We start from the raw sequence: 17861 nt of genomic DNA on the forward strand, positions 1-17861 counted from the left end.
AAGCCAAGCGTAACTCTTCTGCTTCCTGCTTGCCTGCGTCCCCTGCTGCGCCCGCATCTGCAGCCACCTCTCAGCTGACTAAGCCACACCTGGAGTCGCTGATGGGCAGCAGCAGCTGCCTGACACCCACAGATGAATCCCCAGGAGGCATCAGGTGTTTGCATTCCCCTGCCCAGGGGAAGAGGGTGCTTGTTCGCTGCACAAACGTACAACATGTCAGGGCGAATTTGTGTGTCAGTTCATGGTGCTTAGACATTGCATTGAAGCAATTTGCAGAAAGGAAACATCAGGAACTAAAGCAACATGACATAGACAAAGGTTTCCGTTTTCTTCCCAGGTCATGTTTAAGAGAATTACACTATTTTCCACATACCTAGGTAAGGAAAACAGACCCTGATGTCTCAGGAAAATTTAAATGCATTGGATGATTTATCCAATTAAAGAAGAAGTGTGTTTCCATCAGTAAGTTGCAACTGGAAATTCTCTGTTCGCTCATCAGCTACTAAAATTAATTGAAGCATTGTTCCCTAGCATATTTGGGTCTAAGGATTGCTTGTGGTTTCATAATTGGAACTCACTGTGGTTTTTTAGCCCTCCATATACCCAAATACAGCAAAAACTGAGTCACTAGTACAGGCCTGCCAAGTGCCCTGGAAAAATGAGACATCCCATTTCTTATTGGGGGCCATTTTGGGTGCCCTGAACCCACATGCTCTCAGGCCATGCTCTAGCCCCAGAAAAAGTGCTTTTTCAAGGTTAGAGCATGGCGTAGGTCACATGCTATGCCCAGGAACACGTCCCAGAAGTTAGACGGGATGCTAGCAACTTGTGCAAAGGTCCACACCCAAGTTTCTAATCAACTCACCTTGTATTACTACAAATTATGCTTTACAACCACAAAAGAACCGTCGGGATATTAGTGAGTAAAGCACATTAGGCCAGCAAAGTTATGCCAGCAAAATGCTCCCATACAGGCTATGAAGCAAATCCTAGAGCTGCCAACAACATCTGAAGTGAATTAAAAGTTCCTACCCAAGTGAGACAGATGTAGAAATTTCAAGGGGAAGCTATGAAATCTTCAGAATCCTTTTAAAAACGGAAACAGACTTTGCACAGCTCTGGAGAGAAGATTGTGCCAACATTAGGGGATACCCCAATAGACCTAATCAGAACTGGAGATGTTCCACGAATGTAATGTGTGCTTATTGTTCTTGGAGAAACTGCATGTACCTTCTTTTCGCATGAACTGCCTTTACTCACCTGGAGATACTTGCCCAAGGATTCACAACACCGTCTTTTCCATAAATGTGACAGAAGCAATACTTCGTGTTCGGAATCCTTTGCAAAAGCTCATCAGGGAGGCAGCAATTATAACATCACGCAGTGCCTTTATGAAAGTGGGTCATGCAAACTGCAGAGCTTTATTCTGAATTTTACGCTGCTGGGCGCTACCTCATGATGCCTCAGTTGGCTGCGCACCTTCAAACGATTTGCTTCTCAGCTTGGTGTAGGACCTTTGTGCTAGAACCTCTGTTACTGCATCACATGAATTACACATTTCCCTCTCGCTCTGTAGTGAGGTAAAAGAGATGTTTCTGCCTCAGGGTCAATTCTTTCCCTGGTGGGGGAAAGCCGAAGATTGCCACTTGGGATGGAGCTTGCTGCAAATGTAAATGTCTGAGGTTTTCCACAGCTTTGCCTTCGCATTCCGCCTCGGACAGAGCCTTAGCTAGGTGGGAGAATATTTGCTTTGTGTGAACGAAGCCTAAAGATAAAGGATTGTTGATTAAAATGGGCTATGGATCAGCAGCTGCCTTGCTGTGGCCTGCTGGGCTCCATGGGCGCTTAATTAAGTCCTTAGAAAAATGGCTGGAAGGATGTGGAAGGAGAACAGGTGGTAAAGGCAGGTAGCTGACTGTTAGTGTGCAGGTAGAAAAATCTTAGTTGAAAGCTCCACCATACAATGGAGAGCAGACAGGTTGAGCCAACAAACTGTAGAGCTCAAATGAGCCTTGATGTTGTGGGTGAGGTGTTGGTGACTGTTCCAGATCCCACCTCCTGTGCGACGTAAACAAGGCTTAGTGGGCTGGTGCTCTGCTGTGGAGCCTGGCACACCCTGGGCCTGCTTACCAAATAGGCACAGTAGGCACAGGCCTATGGGACCCACGCCTTTTTGGGGGGAGCACAACAATGGATCAAAATAGTATTGATGCAATATTGATTCATTCTTGAAATAAAATGACAATCAAGCTTTCTCAGTTCAATGTTTTGTGTAATAAAATTGGTTTATTAAAATTATTGGTTGGTAAAATCAAAAACGTATTAGGAGATCATTTGCAAGGCACCCCCCTCCCCAATATTTTGACTGTCTAGGGGCCTCTACAGGGTTTAATCCAGAACTGAGCACATCTCTAGCTCTCTAATGGGTCTTTTGAGTACATAGATTCATTGAAGAGGATGTGTTTTGGTGTAGTTGTCAGAGAAGGTGTTTTCTTAAGGGAACTTGGATGAAGTGAACTACTGCTTTTAGAACCCCAGTCGAATGGGGAATCTTTTTCAGTTCTGGGCTCTGTGGTCTGCTTCCCCTGAGATGGAGCTACTGTTCACTTAGGACATGTAAGCTCCCTGAAACCACCTTCTCTGGATCTGGGTGTAAGTTGCTGCTTACAACTGGTGGCAACTGCCTGTCATGGGGAAACAAATACCTAGAGACTTGCTAGAACATTTGACTCATAGATAAATCCACTGGGATCTAGGCTGACAGGTCGCCATTACTACCTCTAACCTCCATGACCCTGGGATGTAAGAAACACCTTTTTTAACTTTTCTGTCTATGTCTGTGTGGCATCTGTGTGATGCTGAGTGCACGTGCTTTTGTTAAACTTTTTAACTCAATGTCTTAACTGCGCCAGTGTAGCCATGACTCTTACCGGCTATCTTGGGTGACTGATCCTACCCCACAAGGTTGTTGTGAAGGTAAAATGGGGGGAGGGGGAAAGAACCATGTACTTTGCCTTGTGCGCCGCTGTAATAAACAAAGGCCAAAAAATAGCTAGAGAAACTGTAAGTGAAATCATATTTCCAGTCAAAACGATGCATAAAAGTCTGGATGCTGGTCATTCAGAACAGAATTTTGAAGTGTCTTAAACCACATTCCACCATCTGTTGAGTTTTCCAGGGCAATCTTGGGCAGCTAGCAACATCCAAGATGGAGGCCAGGAAATTTCAGGGTATCTTAGACTCTCAGCATTTAACTCTAGCAAAATCCAGAAGAACCTTGCCACAATTCTTTTCAAATTCAAGCATTTTGTCATGGGAATGTTCACATAAAGGTTCAGTGAATTAATAAAAATAAGCATAGAGCGTTCCCCCCCTCCCCACACTCTCTCTCTCTTATTCCTCCTTCCTCCTTTTTTTCTGTTTGTGTTTTGCTTGGTGCCATTCCAAGTCCTCAACTTACACTCCCTAACATAAGAAGGGTATCTGTATACTCATTATGGACAGATGATTCTGTCACACAGCCCTTCCCTTCCCTAAGAGTGTTTTTTATAATGCAGAATTTATGGGCTTTGGGTGATGGGAAGAAAAATTTCCAGATGGTTCACTTGGTTATCTTACATATGACCTAACCGTTACCAGAGTAGTTAATAGTTTAGACGTTTGCAGTTAGAATGTTTGGCTTCACAATTTACTCAGCTTAATTAACATGTTTTTCTTTAGGGTAACAAACTATGCACTTGCTGGGGAAATTCAAAGAACGCAGGTTTAGATCTGGATTTGTACCCCCTAGGCAACTTGGAAGGTTTTATTTGAAACTATATTTTCACATAATTACAAGCGGGGGGGGGGGGTTGTTACAGTCTAGATAAAGTCTGGGGATATTAAATGGGACGCTGCAATAAGAAAACACAATAAATTTTTGAACATAAGGAGATCCCTGCTGGATCAGGCCAGAGACCCATCTTAGCCCAGCATCTACTTCTCACAGTGGCCAACCAGACGCCTCTCGGAAACCTGCAAACAGGATCTGAGCACAACACCACACTCCCATCCTGTGGCTTCCAGCAACTAGTACTTAGAAACATCACCCTACTGTTGACGCAGAACATAGCCATTGTGGCTAGTAGCCACTAATAGTCTGATGAGATGAAAGTCGAACAAACAAGGCTGGCTCCTGACATATTTTTTCTGCTTGAAGCAAATAACAAGACCTCCCTCCATTCCATGTATAGAAGCTGACTGGACAGTGTCCTCCAACACACCTAAGGGCATTGGGTGGTTGTAGAGGATGCCTGACAGGCCATGGATCACCCGCAAAGCTCAGAACAACCACCATCCCACAGCATCTGCTGCCTCAGGCAATCGCCTCACTCTGCCTCAACCTGGCACCCTCTTGCTATCCAGAAGATACAATTTTATCCTTTTGTTTACGCCACACATTTTGTGAATGGGATATTACCAATGCATGAAAGTTCATGGGTGCATTGGTACACACTGACCAAAAAGAATCCTACTGGAATGCGATCAAATTGAGATTTGCATCTTTTTCTAATGTTCTTTAAAATGGGTATGTCTTTACCAGTAACATGCAAGAGAGCGGGAAAGATGCAAAACACAACAAGGAAACCCCAAAGGAACTAAAAGCTTCAGCAAGCAACATGTGTGCCAATTCTGGAATTAATTTTTCCTGATTAAATTAGAATTCAGGAGGAGCGGAACTCGAGGCAGAGCAAAGCCACTGAGAAGTAAAAGAACAGAGATGTGTGGAAGCCTCTCTCACAGCTGGACTGGTGTTTAGCCTGTTTCTTAGGGTGCTCAAAGATTTCATCTGGCCCACCTTTTAAAGTAAGCCAACCTGATCTGTCCCTGGACCAATGCACAGATCAGAACACAGTGATCTTTGGTTACAGTACTCCTCCCAACTTTGTGATACAGTTCTTAGCTTCAAAAGCATAGCTCAAAAATGTGTATTTGGGGGACAAAATACATACAAAACCAGTATTTTAAGAACATAACAAAAGCCTGCTTGATCAGGACAATGGTCCATCTGATCCAGAATCCTGTTCTCACAGTGGCTAACCAGATGTCTATGGGACCCTGCAGTTTCCCCACAACTGTTATTCAGAAGCATTACTGCCTTCAACCATGGAGAAAGGGTACAGCCATCATGGCGAGCGGCCATAGATATCTTAGGCCTTTCTAAGGTATCTAACTGTTGGGGATGTAATAGGGATAATACTTCCCTAAAACATATGTTGTTTCATTGTTCTATATCGAAAGACTTTTGGCAGAATGTAACTGAAACCATCAACACAACTGTACGGAACAACCTTACTTTTACGGAGCAAAATATCCTCTTGAATTATATACGCAGCACCTGGAACCTTACAAAATGGCAATATGAGTGGACTCTCTGTGCCCTTACCACAGCAAAAAGACTGATACTGATGAACTGGAAAAATAAAAATGTGGCTCCCTTCTATGATTGGATTGAAGACTTATACAAACTCGCAACTTACGAACAACTTGCATATAAACGCAGACTTGCCATGGACAAATTCAATGATATTTGGAATCCATTCTTACAAATACTGTAATTGGTTAAGATCTGGTGAAGTACAATAACAATTTTGTAAAATATACCGTTTTTCCCTTCTGCACTGGTTCTGTTTCTCTTCTTCTTTTTCTCTCTCACCATATTTAGTGCACATATAATCATGTACTTTTTGAATTTTCAATAAAGATGTTTTTGCAAAATGGCTAGCAGCCATTAAATACCCTCCTCTTCCATGAATTTGTCTAATCCTCTTTTAAGGCCACCTGAGTTGGTGGCCACCATTGCATCCTGTGGGAGCAATTTCCATAGTTCAGCGATGTGCTGCATGAAGGTTTCTTTTCTCTCCCCTGAATTTTCCAACATTCAGCTTCATTGGCTGCCCCTGAATTCTAGCATTATGGGAGATGGAGAAAAAAACCTTTTCTCTGCCCACTTTCTCCATGCCATGCCACTTCTAGGATAAAATGCATACCAAAGCAATGCAAATCTTGTGCAGTTTTTTTAAATTGCAGATTGATGCAGAAAGAGAACAAAACACACCTATGAATGAATATGTATGACATTGACTACAGACTGGGAACAGACTGATCTACTTTTCCCTTGTCTTTGTTTTCTGCCCTTCTCATCACCTGTGTTGGAGTAAAAGGTTCCTGGCATGGGATTGTGGGTTTTTGCTTCCAGAAGAAATGAAATGGGAAGATTTCACTTCATTACAGTGGAGCATTTTATTCCAAAGCTCAGTAATGTTTTGCCAGCACCAATCCCCAGATGTGTTTCTATCCAGATGATGACATGGATCACAGGCGTCTCCTATCAGCATTGGCCCATGGTGATCAGCTCGTGTATACGAAGCTTATGAGACTAATCTTATTGCTCAGTTCTGGTGCCAACCTAGGTGACTTATTCTGAACACGTCGGATGGCTGAGGAGTCTCAACTGTTGTTTTTTTAAAAAGAGGTGATAAGGTCAGGAAGGCAAAGAGAACCAGGACCCTTTGCAAATTTTATAGGTCAGTAAAAGGGATTTTCGAGCCATATGTTGCTTAACAGGAAAGCCGCATCAAGGGAACATGAGACTGGAGAAATATGATCTTGCAGCTCAAATCATGGTAACAATTCTGGCAGCGGCAGCGTTCGAAACCATCTGCAGCCAGTTTAGCAAACAATCTGGAATGTCACCAGGAACAAATTAAAATAGTCAATCCTGGAAGCAATGAAAGTCTACATGGGGGGAAGCATGTGGCTGGATGGAATGGTGTTCGGGGGATTTCTGGTCTCAAGCAGCCATGCAGCAGATTTGAAAGCATCGCTAGGATTTTTCACCAGAGCTTTGTTATGAAGATGGAAAGCAAAAGCGCCGGGCCAATGAGGGGAGAGGCTGGGAGAAGAGTTGCCGCCGCTTGCCCGCTTGCGAGCCCTGAAAGTCAATCAGCCTCTTGCGGCGCTTGTTGACAGTCCCGCCATTAATGCAGGGAAGCGTATGCCGCCTCCAGCTGACTTTGACCCATCTATTCTCCTGCATTCTGCTCCACATATGGAGCAGGAGCACTTGGAAGGAAGTGTGCTGATAAATCCCACTGCGAGGGAAGTGTGCTTAAAAAACACTGTACAGCGTTAAGGGCATGTGTAACACCTGTAATCCCAAGGCAGAGGGCTGCTGCAAGCATTAAGTCAGAGGTGGGAAAAGGCAGCCCACCAGGTAATTGCAGGGTGGAAACTGGGTGTGTGGGTGGATGCATTCATTTATCGCTGTGCAGTAAATGGCTCCAGCGTGGCTGCTGCCTGGAAGCGTGTCTTGTACTGTCCATCGGGCACAAGGGGTTTTATGCAAGTTGTCAGCATGGGCTTCACATCAATCTGTTGCCTATTCTGACCATGATGAGACAGGTTGCTCATCTTAATCCAGCAGGGGAAGCAAAGTGTTGTGTGAAAGAGAGGTTGTGCGGGAGTTGTCAGTTCAGTCCCCAGCATCTGCAGATAAGGCTGAGAAATACCCTTGCGGGAATCCTTGGAGAGGCACTGCCAGCCAGTGCAAACATTACTGAGCTAGATGGACCAGGAATGAAGCAGCTTCCTATGAAATCAGATAAAACATTATGACTGAAACTCCCCATGTCCTGAAAATATGGATTCAGTCAGCAGATAGTGTTGTACAACAGTGTGACAGGACATAAGGCAAATTCAGTAAGGTGCTTCCTCAAAAAAAATCATCACCTTGTAGAGTCTTCACCACTTCAGTCATCAACTGGTAGTTGTTGCCGGACTCAGCGCTGGTGTCAGGATGAGGCTGTAGTGCCTGAGAATGTATCTGCAGTCCTGCGTTCTGAAGTCCATTAACAGCCTTACACCATATTTTTTCCTTTGTACAAGTGTCTTTGAAAACTACTTTCAAAGGCATCACATTGCACCAAGATAATTGAGATGAAAAAGAGATAAAAGTTTTTAAAAGAAAATAACAAGAGTACTAGTCCCATGACCCCCCCCCCCTTTTTCTGAGTAACAACCCACTTCACGTCCGGATGAAACAAGCAAGAGATGAACATAACATGGAGCTGGATGGTACTGTAGTGAAGCGTTGGGTCTCTGGGGAGCTTAGAGTTACCAAGAAGCTTTGAATTAAAAACCCAAAACCTGCCCTCGGACATGGAGTGCTGCCTGACATCAGAACAACTCTAATTGATTTCAGTGGGAGTTGCATTCATGTATCCAAGGGCAGAATTTAGCATTCTGTGTGGTTAAAATGCAATGCTCGATGCAATGTAGTGTTTTTTTAAAAAAAGAAAGAAAAAAGAAAAAGAAAATGAATACTATGACTATAGGAGTCAGGTACAAAAGTGCCTATTGCTTCAGGATATTTTTGTCAAGAGCTAGCTTGATAGAGATGGTGGGTTGCATAATGTTTGGCATTTCTGAGCTAGGGAAAAATATCTTAAATATATATTGGAAATAGAGAACAGAAAGCACTGGAGGTTGATAAATAGGTTTCACTCCAATAAGCCCTGAAGGATGCAAGTACAGGGAACAAATAGCCTGCACCAATTAGGTGGCAAGGACACAGTGAGCTCCAGCCACTTGTCTCCATGCTAGTGATGGAGAAGACATTTGACTGGGTTCACATTTAAAGGCAAATCCACCTAATTTGCACTTTCTGAAACCATACGTAAACTGAAACGCAGCCATTCATTGAAATTTGCACTTTTCTGAATTTTTGCAAAGTAGTTCTCCATCCAATCAATGTGTTTGCAAAAATGCATATACTAGGGTGACACATGTATAAAAATGCATATATTCCAACCATTCTGTGATTCTATGTTAGGGAACATAATATACAATTATTACTAGGCGGACTCGATTGGCAAAAATGTGTGCATTTTGGCAAAATTGCATACCAAAATGTTTATATTAGGAGAACAACACACTGAAATGCTGTTGAATGTGCACAATCTAAGATTAGAAAACTGGGGGGAAAGGAGAGAAGCTTAAATTGACAAAATTGTCTATCCTTGCTCCAGGCTTGGGACCAGGTGGCCATATGCTGCTAGTAATCAGTGGAGAGATTGTACAGGCTCCTGAGTTGTTCGCTGTGTAGGAGGGGGTTTCAAAATATATTCTTCAGAACCTTCCTTGATCATCTTTCATAATGTGTAGGACACATAACTAGGCATTTCCTCAGCTGCAAGCAACATGGCCCATAAGGATGTGAATGATGATTGGGTCCTGATGGTGGGAATTTGTTTTACTTTCAAAGGTTAGGCAATACGCTATATGTGGTTATGTTTATTTTCTTTGATTGGTATCAGATGCTGAGTCAATAGGTACCAAATGCAACAAGAAGTCCTGTTTACTTCCTGTTTACATGCTGCTTTTTAGCATCCCTCGCAGGCAGTAAATTTCAAGCTCGCAAATGCCAGCTGTGAGTTTGGCCCATACAACTGTCTGTTGCTTCTCCTTGTGGTTTTGGCATGTCTGTTGTGCGTTAACTGAATCAAATGACTCACAGCTCCGTTTCCCCCCACAACCTGTCACAAAAGCCCTCGTTTTATTTTAACTTTTAAGAAAAAAAATTCTGCTGAAGAATCACTTGATGAAAATGCTCAAGCACCTTTGTGGAATGGGACTGAGACTGTTCCATTTGTACTCTGACTATACTCATCAGATGGATTGTCACAGAATCACCTTTGGGCAATAGGAGCATGTAGGTAAGACCTCAAATATATGAATTCAGTTGTTTAACTAGATGGCACTAATGCATTTTGGCAGGACCAGTTGTTAGTGGTTTGGAGCTATGAGGCAGCTCATCTTATGAAAATTTAGAGTTCCCGATAAGTGCCAAGAGTAGGGGAGGGAAAGAAACCATCTCATTCTTTGGTGAACCGCTATTCGTATTCAGAAACATATCCCCAAAAGACTTTTCATCTCCCCAACAGGTAATCATTGACTGAAAGAATCTCAACCTGCATATCAGATTAAAAACAGATCGCCATAGATCTCTTTTTCGGAATAGTCTTCAGCCACAAAATAAACTTAAGAGAATGTGAGAGCATGTGATCAGGCACCATTGCAATCAGAATCAGTGAATGAATGGTTTGGGTTGTTCTTTTGTTCCTTTTCCCCAGCCCACGTTGCACGAAATCACTTCTGTTAAAGCATTACGCTTTGACTGAAAATATTGTGTTAACTAAGATAACACATGTGAGGATAATGGAAGGAGGGGACCTTATAGACTGGGCACCGGTTAATATCTTTACTTTCAATGGCCACCATCCAACTAGCTCCATCTGTCTCAGAGAGTCTGGATTTGCATTTCTGGAACAGCAAGATCAGCACATGCTCACATGCCCATTTTGAAACTTGGAGGAGTTTCAGAAGTAGTTCATTACGTGGCAAGGGTGGGTGGCTGTTCAAAGGGTGGGAGGCATTTCAACACCAGATTTGGGGGCAGAAAGTCTACCATTGCTCTAGGGCTGGATCTTGACAATGGGTACAAATAAATGGGTGTCAATTGTAAGGATGCAAATTTTCACTGAACGTTAGAGGAAAATCCCTAACAATGGTTTGATAGCAGAACAGACTGCCTCAGGCGATCCCCTTTGCTGGGGGCGGGGTGGACATCCGCCAGGGATCCTTTGTTTGCAAGGTTCCTGTATTCAACAGGGGGTGGACCAGAAGATCTTAAGTTCCTACACATTCCTACACATTTTTGTAGTTACTATTCACAGGACAAAAACAATTCTCTTTTCACTTTGATTGATCACATAAGTTGACAGTTTAACAGATGTAAACAGAGAGAGGGCAGGTAGCTGAGCTGGCCAGTTTCCCAGGTATGGAAAATAACTGGTTCATATACACCAAAACTCCACCCTCATTCCAGCATGCTGGCTGGAACTGATGGGAGTTGTAGTCCAAAACATCTAGAGGGCAGAAAGTTGAGGAAAGGCTGGTATGTAGTATCCCGTTGAGTTCTGTACTGGCAAAAAAAAAAATGGTCCTTGTCTTTCAGCGCTGAAGAGAAGATAGCTTGGAACTGATGAACAGAGCACATAGTTTTTGAACTCTTGTTTAGGAGCTGGACAACAATGAAGGCCTTTCATGGAATCAGCGGTTGAGCCAAGTTCACAATGCTTCTTTGATTAGACAAAATGATTTTTGTATGTTATGCCTTGGGATGTTTCTTCAAATTCTTCTCTTCCTTTTCATTCCTCCAGTCTCCCCCTCCACCCCGAAATCCCTTTCTGTTATTTGGCTTCAATAATACCTTATGTGCTGGCTTTTATTTCAAATAATGAATTGTATGGTTTGAATAGATAAAGAGCCTGATAAATATTTGTGACGCTATGGTGCTGAGGCTGGAGGTAGGCACAGCAGCCTGAAGGCTTCATTGATCGTTTCCCCCTCTTTCAACTGTAGAGCGATTCTACATGTCTGTTACAGATAAGGAAATCTCATCATGGAAGGAAATCTTACCAGAATCACCTCCATGTTGTGATACAAACAGCTAGCCTCCTCAAACCCCCTCCGCTGAACTCTAACAGTGTTTGATTCTATATTTACTTGCAATGAAAGGTCACAGAAGAAAATAAGAGGAGCTCTGCTAGATCAAACCCAAGGCTTTTCTGTTGGGTTCTGTTCTTACCATGGCAACCCAGATGCCCACAGGAAGCCTGCAAGCCCAGCATGAGCACAATAACACTCTCCTTCTCGTGAACTCCAGAAACTGGTACTGCCTCTGATACTGAGGTTTGGCAGGTGGGTTGCTCTGCCCACCTGTCAAAATCCCTTGCACTTGCAAAGCTCACCTGCCACTAATCCTTTCAACCTCTAAACCAGGCATAGGCAAACTTGGCCCTCCAGATGTTTTGGGACTACAACTCCCATGATCCCTAGCTAACAGGACCAGTGGTCAGGGTTGATGGGAATTGTAGTCCCAAAACATCTGGAGGGCCGAGTTTGCCTATGCGTGCTCCAAACTGAAGATTGAAAGGGTCGGTGTGGACAGGTTTTCCAAGCCTCAAACACCCCTCTTTTCAAGTTTTGCAGGGAGTCTGCCATGCACTGATCCAGTTTGAAAGCACCAGTGCAGGCTTTCTTCCATTGTTTACTCCAGCAGCAGCACTGGGAGGAGGGCGAAGGGGAGAAATAATTCTTTCTGCCAATGGTTAACATGCTGAGAGGGAGAAGTTTCCCCCTCCTTGAGTGTTCTCCTACTGTCCATCACATACCCTCCAAGTGTCCTGCTTTTCCAGGGACCATCAGGAATTGTGAAAGCCATCCTGGCTTCTGATTTGATCCCAGAATGTCCCTATTTTCCCCACCAGTGCTGCCAGGGTAAAGCTCGGGGAGAAGGATGAAGTGACGCTTGTTTTCCGAGCGATGGCGATGGCAGCTGTGAGAAAGCATCCTGTTCCACATATAAGAGATGAACAAAGGAAGATTCTTAACAGCCAGATAACAGTTCAAGAATTACTAGAGGCAACAAAAAGTTCTAAAAATGGCAAGTCACCAGGCCCGGATGGACTCAAGGCAAAATATTATAAAAAATTAAGTGAACAATTAGTGAACCCACTGAAAGATGTCATGAATGAAATATTGAACACGGGTGAAATTCCAGAAACATGGAAAGAGGCTTACATTACGGTGATTCCAAAACAAGATGCAGATTTGCTGCAAATTAAAACCTACAGGCCTATTTCTCTGTTAAACAATCATTACAAACTGTTTGCAAATATATTAGGTAGCAGATTAAAAAATATACTGAATGAGTATATACATCAAGACCAGGAAGGATTCCTTCCAGGTAGACAAATAAAGGAGAATAGAGGGGAGGGATATAAGGGGGGGGGGGAGTATTATATAAATTTAATAAATAGAATAAATAAGTAAAAGAGAGAGAGACAGAGAGAAAGCATCCTATTGTCTCTCCATGCCGCTGCTGCTGGCCTTCACCCTTGGGCAGCTCATAGCAGCTGCGGGAGAGCGGACGAGGAGGAAAAGAGGCTACCACAGACACCGTGGCTCAGTCTCATGTGACATGCTGGTTCTGAGGGGCAGGCAGAGGGCAGCGCCATCCTGAGCAGGAAGAAAGAAGTGGTGCAGAGCGCAAGTAGTCTTGCTTTGTTTTGTTTTGTTTTGTTTTGTTTTGTTTTGTCTTGCTTTTTTAATGCTTTGTGCCTTCTTGTCTAATCTTGCCCCCTTCTAAAATTTTATTATTGGTGCATTTTTTTTCCTTTTTGTAAATCTACCGAAGAATAAAATAAAATCAAGATTAAGGAGTTTTCTCAGGACAGTATAGATGTGCTGTGCCCCACTGGTATAGTGGTGGTGTCCTTCTTCTGATGTGAAATGCTTTGTGGGGTGAAGGACAAAAATGGCGGGCGTCAAGGAGGCTCAGTCAGAAAAGAGTGAGAAATTTCCCTATCCAAGGAATTTTGAAGGGTATGCCATCAGCTGATGGGTGGCTGGGAGAAAGCCTTGTTCCAGCACAAAGGAGAAATCAGGAGTCCATTTTGAGCTTGCATTTGTTCTGTGGATACCCCACCCTTAACTGCCCCATATGTGTATGATGCCAAGTGTGGGGAAGGGTAGGTGGGGCTCCCCAGAACAGCTTCATGGACTAAATGGGGAGGCCTGGCAGGCCATCTTTGGGCCACAGGCTGGTGGTGTCCGACCCTGGATTTAGGGTAAACTTTGTTTTCCTAAGCAAAATGTTTCATAAATTGTGCCTGGGCTAACAGTGCCTGTTGGGGGAAACTTATTCCCTGAGGGGACTGCTAATTATTAGTTTGGAATCCTTTCCCAGTATCAGCTATGGCTTGCAATCTCTGGAGTCAGGAAGTCTGCTCTCACATTTTATGTCACAAACAAGAGTGAGGGTCACGGAGGAGCTAACACCATAATGCAACGTAAGCAAGATGGATGCCTTGAGCCATCAAAACGAACCAAAGAAGAGTCAGGTCAAGAGTTTCCTCACCACACTGTTTCCTAACGATCCCCAGTACAGAATCCTTAGCATGGATTCATAGCCGTGGTGTTTACAAGGACAAGTAAAGGCAAAAACTGGACTTGCTGCATGGTAAGATCTCAGTTTTCCAGAATCTGGATACCTTCGTTGAGTTGAGCAGGCCTCCTTGATATGGGCAGTCACACTGTGCACCAGTTGGAAAAGGCTCAATTAAATTGCCTGTTTTTGATGCCTACATGTTGTTGTTTAGTCATTTAGTGATCCCATGGACCAGAGCACACCAGGCAGATGCCTGTTGTCTTTGTCCATGGAGTTTTCTTGGCAGGGATACTGGAGTGGCTTGCCAGTTCCTGCTCCAGATGGATCACATTTGGTCAAAACTCTCCACTATGACCTGTCCATCTTGGGTGGCCCTGCACGGCATAGCTCATAGCTTCTCTGAGTTATTCAAGCCCCTTTGCCACGGCAAGGCAGTGATCCATGAAGGGGGATGCCTACATAGGATGACCAAAACAGGGAACGGCCAGATCTCACTGGAACTGAATTCCAGTTCCTCTTTGGTGGGTGCTATTGCCTTTATAACAGAATAAGGGAGGCATTCATTGTGAGTTCCAGTACATCTTTTTCTAGAAAAATAGCATGGGGGGGGGGGGTACTGAAAAGGTCACAAATAGGGATAGGCAAATCTGTCAGTTTTGATTCTCTTTGTTTCTTATTTTTCCAAACTTAAATTGTGTACCTTTTGCAGCAATTTGCGACAACTAAAAAAAATAAAATCCTCATGAACATTCATTGCTATTTCGCCTAACATATCTTTAATGCAGTTTTGGCTAATAAACACATTTTTGCAAGCAATTTCCACTAATATAATGCATTTGTGTATGTCATTTTCACAAATTTGTGCATTTCTCCCTAATAATTGTATCTTTCTTTGGTTGGAGAACTGCATTGTAAAATTTGGAAATGTGTGTATTTTGAATGATAGCGGTGATTTGGCTTGCACATTAGTTTAAGAAGAGCAAATTAGGTAGTTTCTCATTACAATTCAAACAGAATTGAATTTCACCTCCATTGCAATACAAGCAACAACCATTGTGGTGGGGTTGCGTTCCTGACCCCCGCACATGTCAGCGGAGCCCCGCTCCAGCCTCTTTTCTGGCCACTTCTGGGTTGTGGCACTGCACCTGGTTGCACATCAATTGGATGTGCATATATTGGTCATTGCCTGTATGTGGCTGTTGGTCAGGGTTTCATGCCAAAGGTCACAAATTATGGAAGCCCCAGCTAGGAGGTAGTGAGCCATAATTCTTTCAATCTCAGGATATACACTTTTATGCACAGGAGTTTGATGATGAAAAATCACACATGATTTAATTGTGTTTAGCAGTATGTAGTGCACTTAGGACTGAATGGTGAAGGATGGGCTATAAATGCACAAAAATAAATAACCCTCAGTGACCCTGGGTTCTAGCAATACAAGATGGGGGGAGGGGAACATTCCTCTATCCATTTTTTCTCAGCATGCATTATCTTACACTCCTCCAGTGGCATAACCTTGTGTGACAAAGACCTGAAAGTATTTTTTAAATAATAGGGGTTGCTAATTGGTATGCAGCCCAGTATGGATAAGATGGGGTTTAGGACTTGGATGGAAGAAAACATAGAATCAAAATACAGTGGTACCTCGGGTTACATACGCTTCAGGTTACAGACTCCGCTAACCCAGAAATATTGCTTCAGGTTAAGAACTTTGCTTCAGGATGAGAACAGAAATTGTGCTCCGGTGGTGCGGCGGCAGCAGGAGGCCCCATTAGCTAAAGTGGTGCTTCAGGTTAAGAACATTTACAGGTTAAGTACGAACCTCCGGAACGAATTAAGTACTTAACCCAACGTACCACTGTATGCTTATTGAGTGCATGCCCTCTCTGATATGGGTAGCAAGATTAAGACTGTGTGTCTCTCTGCATCTGATGACCACACATTCTCCCTGTTTGATACACCATCTGCCTGCAGGTGGAACTATCCCATTTTGGCCTGGAACTCCCTTCTGGTCATTGGAACAAAATGCAGGGCCTATCCTTAGGCTCACCTTTTCTCTGTGGTACAGAATGCAGCTAAAACTCACTTACGTTAAACAAAAGAGCTGTTAAGCAAACTCAAACGTGGATGCTGAAGTCATACTTGTAGGGTGATGAAAACCTGCAATCTAAATATCTGGCAGGAGGACAGATCACAATTGAAAAGCCCATCACACTGCCAACTAAGAACACAAAACAACGGCCACTATTTATCTATGATCTCGTATGTTTAATACTCTCCGGAGCCAATCAGCCAGCCGAGAAAACACAAATTAGCTAACAAACCCTGTCCCGGGGGATTTATTGACATCACTGATGATGCAGGCGAACTGAAGACGGGAGTTGGCAAATCAGGACAAATAGAAATCATTAGCTTCGGTGACATTGAAAACATGGGCTGGATAAAAAGGCTGGACACAGATTTTTTTAAAAAACAAACAAACAAAAACTCCAAAGTTTGACAAATGGAAAATGGACAAACACTGGAAAGGGAGAAAAATCTCCTAGATCACTAGTTTTTCAAGCTGCATTCTAGGGAACTGTGGGGTTCTTCAGAAGTTTATTAGAGGTTCCTTATACAAAGTACTAGTCATGCTAGACAATCTTTCCTAAAAGGAAACTTTTCTACCATTATATTTATTAAGTGCCTCTATCACTCATCTTTATTTTGTCATAGAACTGAAGGAAACATATATGAGCCAGTGTGGTGTAGTGGTTAAGAGCGGTAAACTCGTAATCTGGTGAACCGGGTTCGCTTCCCCGCTCCTCCACATGCAGCTGCTGGGTGACCTTGGGCTAGTCACACTTCTCTGAAGTCTCTCAGCCCCACTCACCTCACAGAGTGTTTGTTATGGGGGAGGAAGGGAAAGGAGAATGTTAGCCGCTTTGAGACTCCCTCGGGTAGTGATAAAGCAGGATATCAAATCCAAACTCTTCTTCTTCTTCTTCTTCTTCTCTCACCGTTTCCTATCCAGCTCCTCCTTACCTACTTCAGATCTGCTTAGCCACAGCAAGGTGTCTGTATCACGTGTCCTCAGACTGTGCCATCAGACCCTTACACAGCTTCCGGGTAGTGCTAAGTGTTCTTGGGTCCCCAAACATTGTTGGACTACAATTTCCATCATCCCTGACCATTGGCCATGCTGGCTGGGGCTGATGGGAGTTGCAGTTCAACACCATCTAGGGGTCAAAAGTTGGGAAATGTTGCCCTAAAGTCTATTCCCAGTTTGGTGAAAACTGTGGTGCAGCCTGACAGACCTGCACAATCTGACCTGTGCTGGTCCCGGGGGGGGAGGTGTTACCTTGCGGCGTGGTCCGTATCCGTGTCCGGTCCGAGGCTGAAGCGGGGTCCAAGGCAGGGAGTTGGGCGTTGTCAGGAACTCTGGCAGAAAACAGGACAGGGTGCCGGCAGGAACAGGTAACCAATGATGTTGCTCCTGCAACCTGGGACTGGGCAGGTTGGCCTTTATCTCTTCTGAGGCATAGGGCGGCCCCGGTCCACAGGTGACTCGCCTCTCCTGGCCTGGAGGTGAGCACTCCTCCTGCGAGATCTTAGTTCCCTCCGCTTCTCTGCCCTGAGCCTCTGCAGCTCAGGAGAGGCTGGAGGGTTACCGGACCCAGAGGCAACCTTAGCTTCATCTGACGGGGCTGAGAGTGGAGCACCTGCAGGCAATGGGTCCTTGATCCTCCGGAGCCAGAGCGGATTCAGCTGGTGTCTGCTCCTGAGGATCCGGCACAGGTAAGGGCCCTTCAGGTTCAAGCCCCTGCCC

This window comes from Podarcis gaigeae, assembly GCF_964106915.1.
Source record: "Podarcis gaigeae genome assembly, chromosome: 7".
Lineage (NCBI taxonomy): Eukaryota > Metazoa > Chordata > Lepidosauria > Squamata > Lacertidae > Podarcis > Podarcis gaigeae.